We start from the raw sequence: 17484 nt of genomic DNA, 5'->3' as shown, positions 1-17484 counted from the left end.
TAGCTCCACTATTTTATGTGTGGACCCTAAATTGTTTCCAAACCTAAACCCAAGTACCATGTGATCATGTTACTTCATTAGTTATCGTAGATTCATATCTAGCAACTTAATACTAGTTCAAATCCACATAAAATATGGGAACCCTAACACTGCTAATTAGTATCCCATGTGCTCATCTTATCAGACCTAGATGATCAAATAGGAACACCTAAGTCTAAACCTTAATTCCTATCATCAAAATGTTCAACCTTACTTATACCTATATACCATCACACCCTTGTGATGAACCATGATAGCAGCTATACCTGCTATTTTGAATTACATACCATATTCCACTAAAACCTACTAGTGTTGGATACTTATCCACCATCCTATTTAGGAGCCAATTAATCCTTATTTAATAAAACCAACAGTAAAACCTAGACCACCTCAACCCTAATTGCTATACTTCTTAATATTTAAGAAGTATGTTCTTCAAAAGTTATTCTTTTGAAGTAAATAAAGAATCATCATCAAACCTACCTAATAGGACCTATAGACAATAACCATCTATCACCAGCAAGGTAGCATCAACCTTGATAACACCCATGTGTAATTAATTGCTTAGGAGGCCTAGGCATAACTCCACCTGGTATTGATGAATCCAACCTTGTTAGGATCCATCTAATATCTACTCCAGAGCCAATTGGAACCATAGTTAACCATAGAACCCACCAACCTAATTATCATACTTGTTCTTTATTAAGAACATGTTCTTCAAAAGTTATTCTTTTGAAGTATATGATAATAAATCATTAACTATACCATATAGTGTTAAAACTAACCACTGTTCTTTACTCGTTAACATTATGCCAATTATCATTCTTTGTGTGCTCAACTGATTACTATGCTTTATTATCTAACTGTTCATGATACCATGTAACCACATCTGAATAAGAACCTTGTATGAGAATCATTCTAAAAGTGCAACACACCCTGAACTAATTAATACCACTCACTAATCCTAAATCATCGGGGTTAGGCCACGCTTAGAGCGATTGCATCTCATACTTATGCATTATTGCATCTTTGCCAATCTTTTAAACATCGTCCTTACCGGAAGATGATGCTATTTCAGAATTTGGAGTTATTACGCATCGAAGACCTTGTCTGCATAATCTTGCAGCCAAGAAAGGCAAGTTCATCACTTGCTCATGTCATTTGAGTATTTCTATCAAATTACTTGCAAAGTACTATGATTATCACTATTGCATAAAAACCAAAACCACTACTTTCATAACTATGAATATGACTATGTGGTCGGCAATGGAACCATGGATTGTGTTGATATGGTGGAGGTTCCATTGCAAGGGTTTATATCCATCTAGGATTAAACAACAAATGTCGCCAGTGATTCTTGTGCCATAATACCCGTGTTAACCATAAGATCCGGAGTGGGACGGAGTAGTCAAAAGTGTTTCCACCTCTCGTTCATCAACGGATGCGCTTTACCGTAGACACTTGTATCTGTCGGTGGAAAGCGGTAGGCTGGGGAAGCCTTAAGTCCCCACGGCATAGTCCGTAGACACTTGTCGCTCGAAGAACAAGCGGTAGGTGCAGGGAATCCTTAAGTCCCCACGGTATTGCGGTCTATGATGGGTTGCGGCTACCGGCGTAGGAGTGTATGGTAGAGCCCGAGCATCGTCGTCGTGGTCGGGGTCCACCTTGAAATCTACAGGAATAATGGGACCGGCGTGGACCCAGGGTCGGGGCATGCAACAAAGGGTGGGTGTTCGAGGTAGCAGAGGAACATGATTGGCTAGACCTTATACCGGGCCTCACACCAAAGGAAGTGTGGACGGGTTGCGCGCCCGGTTGGCACCAAGGTTAAGATCTCTTATGGGTAAAGCAACACACCTCTGCGAGTGTAAAGAACCGTGACTCGTCACTCCTCGTTCCGGGATATGGAACTGCGAACGTGGCCGGAAAGGAGCTCCATGAAGTTCTAGTAAACCGGTGAAGGTCGACGGACATAGTTCTTCGAATAAAAGCAACCTTTTGAAGAAATGGTTATGAAAACTTGCATTGGTATTAGACTTTCTGGTCTAATGTTGTAGCTAGTGCATTAAACACCTCTTTCCTATAATGAACTTGTTGAGTACGCTCGTACTCATCCCACTCTTAAATCCCTCGCTTAGATATGGAGGCATCGAAGGAGGATCTACGAGTGCAACTCGAAGGCCGAGGAGTCAACAACTACTTCAAGAGACAGGACCCTGTCAGAGGAATCAGATACCACATCCAACAAGGAGAAAACCTAGTTTAGCCATAGAAGGGAACTAGTTTCCTAAACCTAGCTCCTACTTAGCTAGAATCTATCCATAGCCTCTATAGCTAGTTAAATACTCTACCAATGGAGTTCGTGATAAGATTAGACTACGAGTCGTTCTTCTGGAGTTTATTTGCAGTTTTACCTCATTGTAAAGTAGGAGGTCTGTGATGATCTTATGTAACAGAGTCAATGATGTAATTCTATAGACATGCCTTGGACCCGCAAATGTTTCTGTTGTACCACTATGAGCGATATAATACTAGTGGAACGGTGTTTCATTGGTGTTATATCAGACTTGCATACTACACCATGCAGTGGTATGCCGGGTCACCACACAGAGGTACTCAGAGTTGTATCTTTTTTTGTAGTGGATGGTAATATGGCGACTTTAGGATCGCGAGATTTACCCATGATGGAGAATTTGCAGCGAACAATATCAATCCAAGTGAACTTCCAAATAAAGCTATGCTCCCCGGCAACGGCGCTAGAAAATAGTCTTGATAACCCACAAGTATAGGGGATCGCAACAGTTGATACGCGTACAACACGCGTCCGTTGGGAACCCCAAGTGGAAGGTGTGATGCGTATAGCAGCAAGTTTCCCTCAGTAAGAAACCAAGGTTTATCGAACCAGTAGGAGCCAAGAAGCACGTTGAAGGTTGATGGCGGCGGAGTGTAGTGCGGCGCAACACCAGGGATTCCGGTGCCAACGTGGAACCTGCACAACACAACCAAATTACTTTGCCCCAACGTGACAGTGAGGTTGTCAATCTCACCGGCTTCGCTGTAACAAAGGATTAGATGTATAGTGTGGAAGATGATGTTTGCGAGAAAACGAGTAGAACGAGTATTGCGATAGATTGTATTTGATGTAAAAGAATGGACCGGGGTCCACAGTTCACTAGAGGTGTCTCTCCCATAAGAAATAGCATATTGGGTAAACAAATTACAGTTGGGCAATTGACAAATAAGGAGAGCATAACAATGCACATACATGATATGATGAGTAGTGTGAGATTTAATTGGGCATTACGACAAAGTACATAGACCGCTATCCAGCATGCATCTATGCCTAAAAAGTCCACCTTCAGGTTATCATCCGAACCCCTTCCAGTATTAAGTTGCAAACAACAGACAATTGCATTAAGTATGGTGTGTAATGTAATCAACAAATACATCCTTAGATATAGAATTGATGTTTTATCCCTAGTGGCAACAGCACATCCACAACCTTAGAGGTTGCTGTCACTCCCCCAGATTTAATGGAGGCATGAACCCACTATCGAGCATAAGTACCCCCTCTTGGAGTTACAAGCAATGACTTGGCCAGAGCCTCTACTAGCAACGGAGAGCATGCAAGATCATAAACAACACATAGATAAATTGATAATCAACATAGCATAGTATTCATTATCCATCGGATCCCAACAAACGCACATGTAGCTTTACAGATAGATGATCTTGATCATGTTAGGCAGCTCACAAGATCAGACAATGATAGCACAATGGGGAGAAGACAACCATCTAGCTACAGCTATGGACCCATAGTCCAGGGGTGAACTACTCACACATCAATCCGGAGGCGACCATGGCCGTGTAGAGTCCTCCGGGAGATGATTCCCCTCTCCGGCAGAGTGCCGGAGGCGATCTCCTGAATCCCCCGAGATGGGATTGGCGGCGGCGGCGTCTCTGGAAGGTTTTCCGTATCGTGGCTCTCGGTACTGGGGGTTTCGCGATGAAGGCTATAAGTAGGCGAAGAGGTAGGTCAAGGGGCGTCACGAGGGGCCCACACCACAGGGCCGTGCGGCCAGGGTCCAGGCCGCGCCGCCCTGGCGTGTCGCCTCCTCGTGGCCCCACTTCGTTTCATCTCCGGTCTTCTGGAAGCTTCGTGTGAAAATAGGCCCCTGGGCGTTGATTTCGTCCAATTCCGAGAATATTTCCTTACTACGATTTCTAAAACCAAAAACACCAGAAAACAACAACTGGCTCTTCGGCATCTCGTTAATAGGTTAGTGCCGGAAAATGCATAATAATGACATACAATGTGTATAAAACATGTGAGTATCATCATAAAAGTAGCATGGAACATAAGAAATTATAGATACGTTTGAGACGTATCAAGCATCCCCAAGCTTAGTTCCTACTCGTCCCGAGTAGGTAAACGATAACAAAGATAATTTCTTAGTGACAATGCTACCAACATAATGTTGATCAATACTATTTTAAGCACATGTAATGAATGCAGCGATTTGAAACAATGGTAAATGTAATGAGTAAACAAATGAATCATATAGCAAAGACTTTTCATAAATAGTACTTCAAGACAAGCATCAATAAGTCTTGCATAAGAGTTAACTCATAAAGCAATAAATTCATAGTAAAAGCATTGAAGCAACACAAAGGAAGATTAAGTTTCAGCGGTTGCTTTCAACTTGTAACATGTATATCTCATGGATATTGTCAACATAAAGTAATATAACAAGTGCAATATGCAAGTATGTAGGAATCAATGCACAGTTAACACAAGTGTTTGCTTTTTGAGATAGAAGGAAATGGGAAACTGACTCAACAATAAAAGTAGAAGAAAGGCCCTTCGCAGAGGGAAGCATGGATTGCTATATTTGTGCTAGAGCTTTTATTTTGAAAACAAGAAACAATTTTGTCAACGGTAGTAATAAAGCATGTGAGTTATGTATATTATATCCTACAAGTTGCAAGCCTCATGCATAGTATACCAATAGTGCCTGCACCTTGTCCTAATTAGCTTGGATTCACATGGATTATCATAGTATAGCATATGTTTCAACCAAGTGTCACAAAGGGGTACCTCTATGCCGCCTGTACAAAGGTCTAAGGAGAAAGCTCGCATTGGATTTCTCGCTTTTGATTATTCTCAACTTAGACATCCATACCGGGACAACATAGACAACAGATAGTGGACTCCTCTTTAATGCATAAGCATTCAACAACAGATAATATTCTCATAAGAGATTGAGGTTTGTTGTCCAAACCGAAACTTCCACCATGGATCATGGCTTTAGTTAGCGGCCCAATGTTCTTCTCTAACAATATGTACACTCAAACCATTTGATCATGATAAATCACCCTTACTTCGAGACAAGACGAACATGCATAGCAACTCACATGATATTCAACAAAGAAATAGTTGATGGCGTCCCCAGGAACATGGTTATCGCTCAACAAGCAACTTATAAGAGATAAGACGCATAAGTACATATTCAATACCACAATAGTTTTTAAGCTATTTGTCCCATGAGCTATATATTGCAAAGATAAAGAATGGAATTTAAAGGTAGCACTCAAGCAATTTACTTTGGAATGGCGGAGAAATACCATGTGGTAGGTAGGTATGGTGGACACAAGTGGCATAGTGTTTGGCTCAAGGATTTTGGATGCATGAGAAGTATTCCCTCTCGATACAAGGTTTAGGCTAGCAAGGTTGTTTGAAGCAAACTCAAGTATGAACCGGTACAGACAAAACTCACATAAAAGACATATTGAAAGCATTATAAGACTCTATACCGTCTTCCTTGTTGTTCAAACTCTCACCGAGAAAATATCTAGACTTAGAGAAACCAAACATGCAAACCAAATTTTAGCAAGCTCTATGTATTTCTTCACTAATAGGTGCAAAGTATATGATGCAAGAGCTTAAACATGAGCACAACAATTGCCAAGTATCACATTATTCAAGATATTATACCAATTACCACATATAGCATTTTCCGTTTCCAACCATATAACAATTTTAACGAAGCAGTTCAACATTCGCCATGAATATTATGAGTAAAGCTAAGGACATATTTGTCCATATGCAACAGCGGAGCGTGTCTCTCTCCCACACAATGAATGCTAGGATCCAACTTTTATTCAAACAAAAAAAACAAAAACATACAGACGCTCCAAGTAAAGCACATAAGATGTGACGGAATAAAAATATAGTTTCACTAGAGGAACCTGATAATGTTGTCGATGAAGAAGGGGATGCCTTGGGCATCCCCAAGCTTAGACGCTTGAGTCTTCTTGAAATATGCAGGGGTGAACCACCGGGGCATCCCCAAGCTTAGAGCTTTCACTCTCCTTGATCATATTGTATTATTCTCCTCTCTTGACCCTTGAAAACTTCCTCCACACCAAACTCGAAACAAACTCATTAGAGGGTTAGTGCATAATCAAAAATTTCACATGTTCAGAGGTGACACAATCATTCTTAATACTTCTGGACATTGCACAAAGCTACTGAAAGTTAATGGAATAAAGAAATCCATCTAACATAGCAAAACAGGCAATGTGAAATAAAAGGCAGAATCTGTCAAAACAGAACAGTCCGTAAAGACGTATTTTTTAGAGGCACCATACTTGCTCAAATGAGAAAACTTAAAACTAATGAAAGTTGCGTACATATCTGAGGATCATGCACGTAAATTGGCATAATTTTCTGAGTTACCTACAGAGAATTCAACCTAAATTCGTGACAGCAAGAAAATCTGTTTTTGCGCAGTAATCCAAATCTAGTATCATCCTTCGATTAGAGACTTTACTTGGCACAACAATGCAATAAAACTAAGATAAGGAGAGGTTGCTACAGTAGTAAAAACTTCCAAGACTCAAATATAAAACAAAAATACTGTAGTAAAATGATGGGTTGTCTCCCATAAGCGCTTTTCTTTAACGCCTTTCAGCTAGGCGCAGAAAGTGTGTATCAAGTGTAATCAAGAGATGAAGCATCAACATCATAATTTGTTCTAATAATAGAATCAAAAGGTAACTTCATTCTCTTTCTACGGAAGTGTTCCATACCTTTCTTAAGAGGAAATTGATATTTAATATTACCTTCTTTCATATCAATGGTAGCACCAACAGTTCGAAGAAAAGGTCTTCCCAATATAATGGGACAAGATGCCTTGCATTCAATATCCAAGACAACAAAATCAACGGGGACAAGGTTATTGTTAACCACAATACGAACATTATCAATCCTCCCCAAAGGTTTCTTTGTAGCATTATCAGCAAGATTAACATCCAAATAACAATTTTTCAATGGTGGCAAGTCAAGCATATCATAAATTTTCTTAGGCATAACGAAAATACTTGCACCAAGATCACATAAAGCATTACAATCAAAATCATTGATCTTCATCTTAATGATGGGCTCCCAACCATCTTCTAACTTCCTAGGAATAGAAGTTTCAAGTTTTAGTTTCTCTTCTCTAGCTTTTATGAGAGCATTTGTAATATGTTTTGTAAAGGCCAAATTTATAGCACTAGCATTAGGAATCTTAGCAAGTTTTTGTAAGAACTTTATAACTTCAGAGATGTGGCAATCATCAAAATCTAAACCATTATGATCTAAAGCAATGGGATCATTGTCCCCAATGTTGGAAATAATTTCAGCAGTTTTATCACGAGCGAGTTTCAAGTAGTTTTAGCAGTTTCAGGCAGTTTTGCTCGCTTTGCATTAGGAGTAGAAACATTGCCAACACTAATTATTTTACCATTGATAGTAGGAGGTGCAGCAACATGTGGAGCATTAGCATTACTAGTGGTGGTAATAGTCCAAACTTTAGCTACATTATTCTCTTTAGCTAGCTTTTCATTTTCTTCTCTTTCCCACCTAGCATGCAGTTCAGCCATTAATCTTATATTCTCATTAATTCTAACTTGGATGGCATTTGCTGTAGTAACAATTTTATTTTCAATATCCATATTAGGCATAACTTTCAATTTCAAAAGATCAACATCAGCAGCAAGACTATCAACCTTAGAAGCAAGTATATCAATTTTCCCAAGCTTTTCTTCAACAGATTTGTTAAAGGCAGTTTGTGTACTAATAAATTCTTTAAGCATGGCTTCAAGTCCAGGGGTGTATTCCTATTATTGTTGTAAGAATTCCCATAAGAATTACCATAACCGTTACCATTATTATAAGGATATGGCCTATAGTTGTTACTAGAATTGTTCCGATAAGCATTGTTGTTGAAATTATTATTTTTAATGAAGTTCACATCAACATGTTCTTCTTGGGCAACCAATGAAGCTAATGGAACATTATTAGGATCAACATTTGTCCTACCACTCACGAGCATAGACATAATAGCATCAATCTTATCACTCAAGGAAGAGGTTTCTTCAACAGAATTTACCTTCTTACCTTGTGGAGCTCTTTCCGTGTGCCATTCAGAGTAATTAATCATCATATTATCAAGAAGCTTTGTGGCCGCCCCCAAAGTGATGGACATAAAGGTGCCTCCAGCAGCTGAATCCAATAGGTTCCGTGAAGAAAAATTCAATCCTGCATAAAAGGTTTGGATGATCATCCAAGTAGTCAGTCCATGGGTTGGGCAATTTTTAACCAAAGACTTCATTCTTTCCCATGCTTGTGCAACATGCTCAGTATCTAATTGTTTAAAATTCATTATGCTACTTCTCAAAGAGATAATTTTAGCAGGAGGATAATATCTACCAATGAAAGCATCCTTACATTTAGTCCATGAATCAATACTATTCTTAGGCAAAGATAGCAACCAATCTTTAGCTCTTCCTCTTAAGGAGAAAGGAAACAATTTTAATTTTATAATGTCACCATCTACATCCTTATACTTTTGCATTTCACATAGTTCAACAAAATTATTTAGATGGGCAGCAGCATCATCAGAACTAACACCAGAAAATTGCTCTCTCATAACAAGATTTAGTAAAGCAGGTTTAATTTCAAAGAATTCTGCTGTAGTAGCAGGTGGAGCAATAGGTGTGCATAAGAAATCATTATTATTTGTGCTAGTGAAATCACACAACTTAGTATTTTCAGGAGTATTCATTTTAGCAATAGTAAATAAAGTAAACTAGATAAAGTAAATGCAAGTAACTATTTTTTTGTGTTTTTAATATAGCAAACAAGACAGTAAATAAAAGTAAAACTAGCAAATAATTTTTTTGTGTTTTGTTTTAGTGCAGCAAACAAAGTAGTAAATAAAAGTAAAGCAAGACAAAAACAAAGTAAAGAGATTGGATGTGGAAGACTCCCCTTGCAGCGTGTCTTGATCTCCCCGGCAACGGCGCCAGAAATTTAGCTTGATACGCGTACAACACGCGTCCGTTGGGAACCCCAAGTGGAAGGTGTGATGCATATAGCAGCAAGTTTCCCTCAGTAAGAAACCAAGGTTTATCGAACCAGTAGGAGCCAAGAAGCACGTTGAAGGTTGATGGCGGCGGAGTGTAGTGCGGCGCAACACCAGGGATTCCGGCGCCAACGTGGAACCTGCACAACACAACCAAATTACTTTGCCCCAACGTGACAGTGAGGTTGTCAATCTCACCGGCTTGCTGTAACAAAGGATTAGATGTATAGTGTGGAAGATGATGTTTGCAGAAAACAGTAGAACGAGTATTGCAGTAGATTGTATTTGATGTAAAAGAATGGACCGGGGTCCAGAGTTCACTAGAGGTGTCTCTCCCATAAGAAATAGCATATTGGGTAAACAAATTACAGTTGGGCAATTGACAAATAAGGAGAGCATAACAATGCACATACATGATATGATGAGTAGTGTGAGATTTAATTGGGCATTACGACAAAGTACATAGACCGCTATCCAGCATGCATCTATGCCTAAAAAGTCCACCTTCGAGGTTATCATCCGAACCCCTTCCAGTATTAAGTTGCAAACAACAGACAATTGCATTAAGTATGGTGCGTAATGTAATCAACAAATACATCCTTAGATATAGAATTGATGTTTTATCCCTAGTGGCAACAACACATCCACAACCTTAGAGGTTGCTGTCACTCCCCCAGATTTAATGGAGGCATGAACCCACTATCGAGCATAAGTACCCCCTCTTGGAGTTACAAGCAATGACTTGGCCAGAGCCTCTACTAGCAACGGAGAGCATGCAAGATCATAAACAACACATAGATAAATTGATAATCAGCATAGCATAGTATTCATTATCCATCGGATCCCAACAAACGCACATGTAGCTTTACAGATAGATGATCTTGATCATGTTAGGCAGCTCACAAGATCAGACAATGATAGCACAATGGGGAGAAGACAACCATCTAGCTACTGCTATGGACCCATAGTCCAGGGGTGAACTACTCACACATCAATCCGGAGGTGACCATGGCCGTGTAGAGTCCTCCGGGAGATGATTCCCCTCTCCGGCAGGGTGCCGGAGGCGATCTCCTGAATCCCCCGAGATGGGATTGGCGGCGGTGGCGTCTCTGGAAGGTTTTCCGTATCGTGGCTCTCGGTACTGGGGGTTTCGCGATGAAGGCTATAAGTAGGCGAAGAGGTAGGTCAAGGGGCGTCACGAGGGGCCCACACCACAGGGCCGCGCGGCCAGGGTCCAGGCCGCGCCGCCCTGGCGTGTCGCCTCCTCGGTCTTCTGGAAGCTTCGTGTGAAAATAGGCCCCTGGGCGTTGATTTCGTCCAATTCCGAGAATATTTCCTTACTAGGATTTCTGAAACCAAAAACAGCAGAAAACAACAACTGGCTCTTCGGCATCTCGTTACTAGGTTAGTGCCGGAAAATGCATAATAATGACATACAATGTGTATAAAACATGTGAGTATCATCATAAAAGTAGCATGGAACATAAGAAATTATAGATACGTTTGAGACGTATCAACAGTCTTCGCGGGAAGTAAAACCCAATTTATTGATTCGACACAAGGGGAGACAAAGAATACTTGAAAGCCTTAACAGCGGAGTTGTCAATTCAGTTGCACCTGGAAACAGACTTGCTCGCAAGAGTTTATTGATGTCTACTCACGCTTCTATTCCTGTAGACAGTGTTGGGCCTCCAAGAGCAGAGGTTTGTAGAACAGCAGCAAGTTTCCCTTAAGTGGATCACCCAAGGTTTATCGAACTCAGGGAGGAAGAGGTCAAAGATATCCCTCTCAAGCAACCCTGCAACCACAATACAAGAAGTCTCTTGTGTCCCCAACACACCCAATACACTTGTCAGATGTATAGGTGCACTAGTTCGGCGAAGAGATAGTGAAATACAGGTGGTATGAATGAATATGAGGAGTAGCAACGGCGCCAGAAAAGTGCTTGTTGGCGTGTAGTAAGTAAACATGCAGCAGAACAGTAAATAAACGGAGATTGCAGTATTTGGAAACAAGGCCTAGGGATCGTACTTTCACTAGTGGACACTCTCAACATTGATCACATAATAAAACCACTCTACACTCTCTTGTTGGATGATGAACACCACTAATTGTGTAGGGCTACAAGAGACCTCAATGCCGGAGTTAACAAGCTCCACAATATTCGATATTCATATTTAAATAACCTTAGAGTGCATGATAGATCATTGCAATTATACCAAGTACTAACATAGCATGCACACTTGTCACCTTCATACTATGAAAGGAGGAATAGATCACATCAATACCATCATAGTAATAGTTAACTTCATAATCTACAAGAGATCATAATCATAAACTACGCCAAGTACTACATGATGCACACACTGTCACCATTACATCATGGAGGAGGAATAGATTACTTTAATAACATCACTAGAGTAGCACATAGATGAATAGTGATACAAAACTCATATGAATCTCAATCATGTAAGGCAGCTCAAGAGATCATTGTATTGAAGTACATAGGAGAGAGATTAACCACATAGCTACCGGTATAGCCCTTAGCCTCGATGGAGAACTACTCCCTCCTCATGGGAGATAGCAGCGTTGATGAAGATGGCGGTGGTGTCGATGGAGATGCCTTCCGGGGGCACTTCCCCGTCCCGGCGGCGTGCCGGAACAGAGACTCCTGTCCCCCAGATCTTGGCTTCGCGATGGCGGCGGCTCTGGAAGGTTTCTCGCACCGTGGCTTTTTTTGTATCGAAGTTTTAGGTCAGGGACCTTTAAATAGGCGAAGAGGCGGAGTCGGAAGGCTGACGAGGCGATGACACAATAGGGTGGCGCGGCCAGGGCCTGGGCCGCGCCACCTACATGTGTGGGGCCCACAGGGCCCTCCTCTGGCGGCTCTCGGGTGTTCTGGAAGCTTCGTGGAATTCTAAGATGCTGGGTGTTGATTTCGTCCGATTCCGAGAATATTTCCTTACTAGGATTTCTGAAACCAAAAACAGCAGAAAATAGGAACTGGCCCTTTGGCATCTCGTCAATAGGTTAGTTCCGGAAAATGCATAAAATCATCATAAAGTATGTATAAAACATGTAGGTATTGTCATAAAACAAGCATGGAACATAAGAAATTATCGATACGTCGAAGACGTATCAGCATCCCCAAGCTTAGTTCCTACTCGTCCTCGAGTAGGTAAACGATAAAAAAGATAATTTCTGAAGTGACATGCTACCAACATGATCTTAATCATACTATTGTAAAGCATATGAGATGAATGCAGCGATTCAAAGCAATGGTAAAGACAATGACTAAACAACTGAATCATATGTCAAAGACTTTTCATGAATAGTACTTTCAAGACAAGCATCAATAAGTCTTGCATAAGAGTTAACTCATCGAGCAATAGATTCTTAGTAAAGGCATTGAAGCAACACAAAGGAAGATTAAGTTTCAGCGGTTGCTTTCAACTTGTAACATGTATATCTCATGGATAGTTGTCAATGCAAAGCAATATAACAAGTGCAATAAGCAAGCATGTAAGAATCAATGCACAGTTAACACAAGTGTTTGCTTCTAAGATGGAAGGAAGTAGGTAAACTGACTCAACATTAAAGTAAAAGAATGGCCCTTCGAAGAGGGAAGCATGGATTGCTATATTTGTGCTAGAGCTTTTATTTTGAAAACAAGAAACAATTTTGTCAACGGTAGTAATAAATCATATGCATTATGTAAATTATATCCTACAAGTTGCAAGCCTCATGCATAGTATACCAATAGTGCTCGCACCTTGTCCTAATTAGCTTGGATTTACATGGATTATCATTGCATAACATATGTTTTAACCAAGTGTCACAAAGGGGTACCTCTATGCCGCCTGTATAAAGGTCTAAGGAGAAAGCTCGCATTGGATTTCTCGCTTTTGATTATTCTCAACTTAGACATCCATACCTGGACAACATAGACAACAGATAATGGACTCCTCTTTAATGCATAGGCATTCAACAACAGATAATATTCTCATAAGAGATTGAGGATTGATTGTCCAAACTGAAACTTCCACCATGGATCATGGCTTTAGTTAGCGGCCCAATGTTCTTCTCTAACAATATGCATACTCAAACCATTTGATCATGATAAGTCACCCTTACTTCAGAAAAGACGAACATGCATAGCAACTCACATGATATTCAACAAAGAAATAGTTGATGGCGTCCCCAGGAACATGGTTATCGCTCAACAAGCAACTTATTAAAAAATAAGATACATAAGTACATATTCAATACCACAATAGTTTTTAGGCTATTTGTCCCATGAGCTATATATTGCAAAGATAAAGAATGGAAATTTTAAAGGTAGCACTCAAGCAATTTACTTTGGAATGGCAGAGAAATACCATGTAGTAGGTAGGTATGGTGGACACAAGTGGCATAGTTATTGGCTCAAGGATTTTGGATGCACGAGAAGTATTCCCTCTCAATACAAGGCTTAGGCTAGCAAGGTTGTTTGAAGCAAACACAAGTATAAACCGGTACAGAAAAACTCACATAAAAGACATATTGAAAGCATTATAAGACTCTATACCGTCTTCCTTGTTGTTCGACCCTTACTAGAAAATATCTAGACCTTAGAGAGACCAATTATGCAAACCAAATTTTAGCAAGCTCTATGTATTTCTTCACTAATAGGTGCAAGATATATGATGCAAGAGCTTAAACATGAGCACAACAATTTCCAAGTATCACATCATTCAAGACATTATACCAATTACCACATGTAGCATTTTCTGTTTCCAACCATATAACAATTAACGAAGCAGTTTTAATCTTCACCATGAACACTAAAAGTAAAGCTAAGAACACATGTGTTCATATGCAACAGCGGAGCGTGTCTCTCTCCCACACAAGGATGAGTTTATTCAGAGAATGAAAATAACAAAACGAAAATAAAAGCACACAGACGCTCCAAGTAAAGTACATAAGATGTGACGGAATAAAAATATAGTTTCAAGAGAAGTGACCTGATAAGTTGTCGATGAAGAAGGGGATGCCTTGGGCATCCCCAAGCTTAGACGCTTGAGTCTTCTTGAAATATGCAGGGATGAACCACGGGGGCATCCCCAAGCTTAGACTTTTCACTCTTCTTAATCATATATCATCCTCCTCTCTTGACCCTTGAAAACTTCCTCCACACCAAACTCGAAACAAACTCATTAGAGGGTTAGTGCATAATCAAAAATTCAAATGTTTAGAGGTGAAACAATCATTCTTAACACTTCTAGACATTGCCCAAAGCTACTGAAAGTTAATGGAACAAAGAAATCCATGCAACACAGCAAAAGAGGCAATGCGAAATAAAAGGCAGAATCTGTCAAAACAGAACAGTCCGTAAAGACGAATTTTTTAGAGGCACCATACTTGCTCAGATGAAAATGCTCAAATTGAATGAAAGTTGCGTACATATCTGAGGATCACGCACGTAAATTGGCTTATTTTTCTGAGTTACCTACAGACGTAGGGACTCAATTTCGTGACAGCAAGAAAACTGTTTCTGCGCAGTAATCCAAATCTAGTATCAACTCTACTATCAAATACTTTACTTGGCACAACAATGCAACAAAATAAAGATAAGAAGAGGTTGCTACAGTAGTAACAACTTCCAAGACTCAAATATAAAACAAAGTTGCTGTAGTAAAATAAACACATGGGTTATCTCCCAATAAGTTCTTTCTTTATAGCCATTAAGATGGGCTCAACAGTTTTAATGATGCATGCTGTCCACAACTGGCGCGAGGTTGACGTGGGAGGTTTGATGGCGGTTGACGGACTTGATGGAGTGTCGTCCCCGGCAACGGCGCCAGAAAATAGCTTGATGTCTACGCCCCCTCCTTTTCCTGTAGACAGTGTTGGGCCTCCAAGAGCAGAGGTTTGTAGAACAGCAGCAAGTTTCCCTTAAGTGGATCACCCAAGGTTTATCGAACTCGGGGAGGAAGAGGTCAAAGATATCCCTCTCATGCAACCCCTGCAACCACAAAGAAAGAAGTCTCTTGTGTCCCCAACACACCTAATAGGTGCACTAGTTCGGCGAAGAGATAGTGAAATACGGGTGGTATGAATATATAGTAGCAGTAGCAACGGCACCGAGAAAAGTGCTTTGCCCGAGACGGTAAACAAGCGTAGTAACGCTAGCCAGTGAGTAACGCGAGTAAAACGAGTAAATAAGCAGCGATAGCGATATTTAGGAACAAGGCCTAGGGATCGGACTTTCACTAGTGGACACTCTCAACATTGATCACATAACGGAATAGATAAATGCATACTCTACACTCTCTTGTTGGATGATGAACACATTGCGTAGGATTACACGAATCCTCAATGCCGGAGTTAACAAGCTCCACAATTCAATGTTCATATTTAAATAACCTCGTAGTGCATGAAAGATCAATACGACTAAACCAAGTACTAACATAGCATGCACACTGTCACCTTCACACTATGTAGGAGGAATACATCACATCAATACCATCATAGCAATAGTTAACTTCATAATCTACAAGAGATCATAATCATAGCCTACGCCAAGTACTAACACGGATGCACACACTGTCACCATTACACCGTGCAGGAGGAATAAAACTACTTTAATAACATCACTAGAGTAGCATGCAGATAAATTGTGATACAAAACACATTGCAATCATAAAGAGATATAAATAAGCACTTCACTATGCCATTCATAACGGTGAATAAGTATTCTGTGAAATATAGCCTAAGAGACCCACACGGTGCACACACTGTCACCTTTACACACGTGGGACAAGGAGTCTCCGGAGATCACATAAGTAAAATTCACTTGACTAGCACAATGACATCTAGATTACAAGCATCATCATATGAATCTCAATCATGTAAGGCAGCTCATGAGATTATTGTATTGAAGTACATAGGAGAGAGATTAACCACATAGCTACCGGTACAGCCCTTAGCCTCGATGGAGAACTACTCGCTCCTCATGGGAGACAAGCAGCGTTGATGGAGATGGCGGTGATGTCGATGGAGAAGCCTTCCGGGGCACTTCCCCGTCCCGGCGGCGTGCCGGAACGAGAGACTCCTGTCCCCCGGATCTTGGCTTCGCGATGGCGGCGGCTGCGGAAGGTTTTCTCTGGTTTCGTCGAACGTGATAGGGTTTTCGCGACGGAGGCTTTAAATAGGCGGAAGGGCAGCCTCGGAGGGGCACGGGGCCACCACACCATAGGGCGGCGCGGCCGGGGCACGGGCCGCGCCGCCACCATGTGTGGGCCCCCCGTGGGTCCACTCGGCGGCTTCCGGGTGTTCGGAAGCTTCGTGTGAAAATAGGATGCTTGGGCGTTGATTTCGTCCAATTCCGAGAATATTTCCTTACTAGGATTTCCGAAACCAAAACAGCGAGAAAACGAGAACCGGCACTGCGGCATCTCGTCAATAGGTTAGAGCCGGAAAATGCATAATAATGACATATAAAGTGTATAAAACATGTAGGTATCATCAATAAAGTAGCATGGAACATAAGAAATTATCGATACGTCGGAGACGTATCAGCATCCTCAAGCTTAGTTCCTGCTCGTCCCGAGCAGGTAAACGATAACAAAGATAATTTCTGAAGTGACATGCCATCATAATCTTGATCATACTATTGTAAGCATATGTAATGAATGCAGCGATCAAAACAATGGTAATGACATGAGTAAACAAATGAATCATAAAGCAAAGACTTTTCATGAATAGTACTTTCAAGACAAGCATCAATAAGTCTTGCATGAGAGTTAACTCATAAAGCAATAATTCAAAGTAAAGGTATTGAAGCAACATAAAGGAAGATGAAGTTTCAGCGGTTGCTTTCAACATGTAACATGTATATCTCATGGATAGTTGTCAATGCAAAGTAATATAACAAGTGCAATATGCAAGTATGTAGGAATCAATGCACAGTTCACACAAGTGTTTGCTTCTTGGGGTGGAGAGAAATAGGTGAACTGACTCAACATAAAAGTAAAAGAAAGGCCCTTCGCAGAGG

The sequence above is a fragment of the Lolium rigidum genome, chromosome 7 (genome assembly GCF_022539505.1).
Source record: "Lolium rigidum isolate FL_2022 chromosome 7, APGP_CSIRO_Lrig_0.1, whole genome shotgun sequence".
Classification (NCBI taxonomy): domain Eukaryota; kingdom Viridiplantae; phylum Streptophyta; class Magnoliopsida; order Poales; family Poaceae; genus Lolium; species Lolium rigidum.
This window is presented reverse-complemented; position numbering follows the sequence as displayed.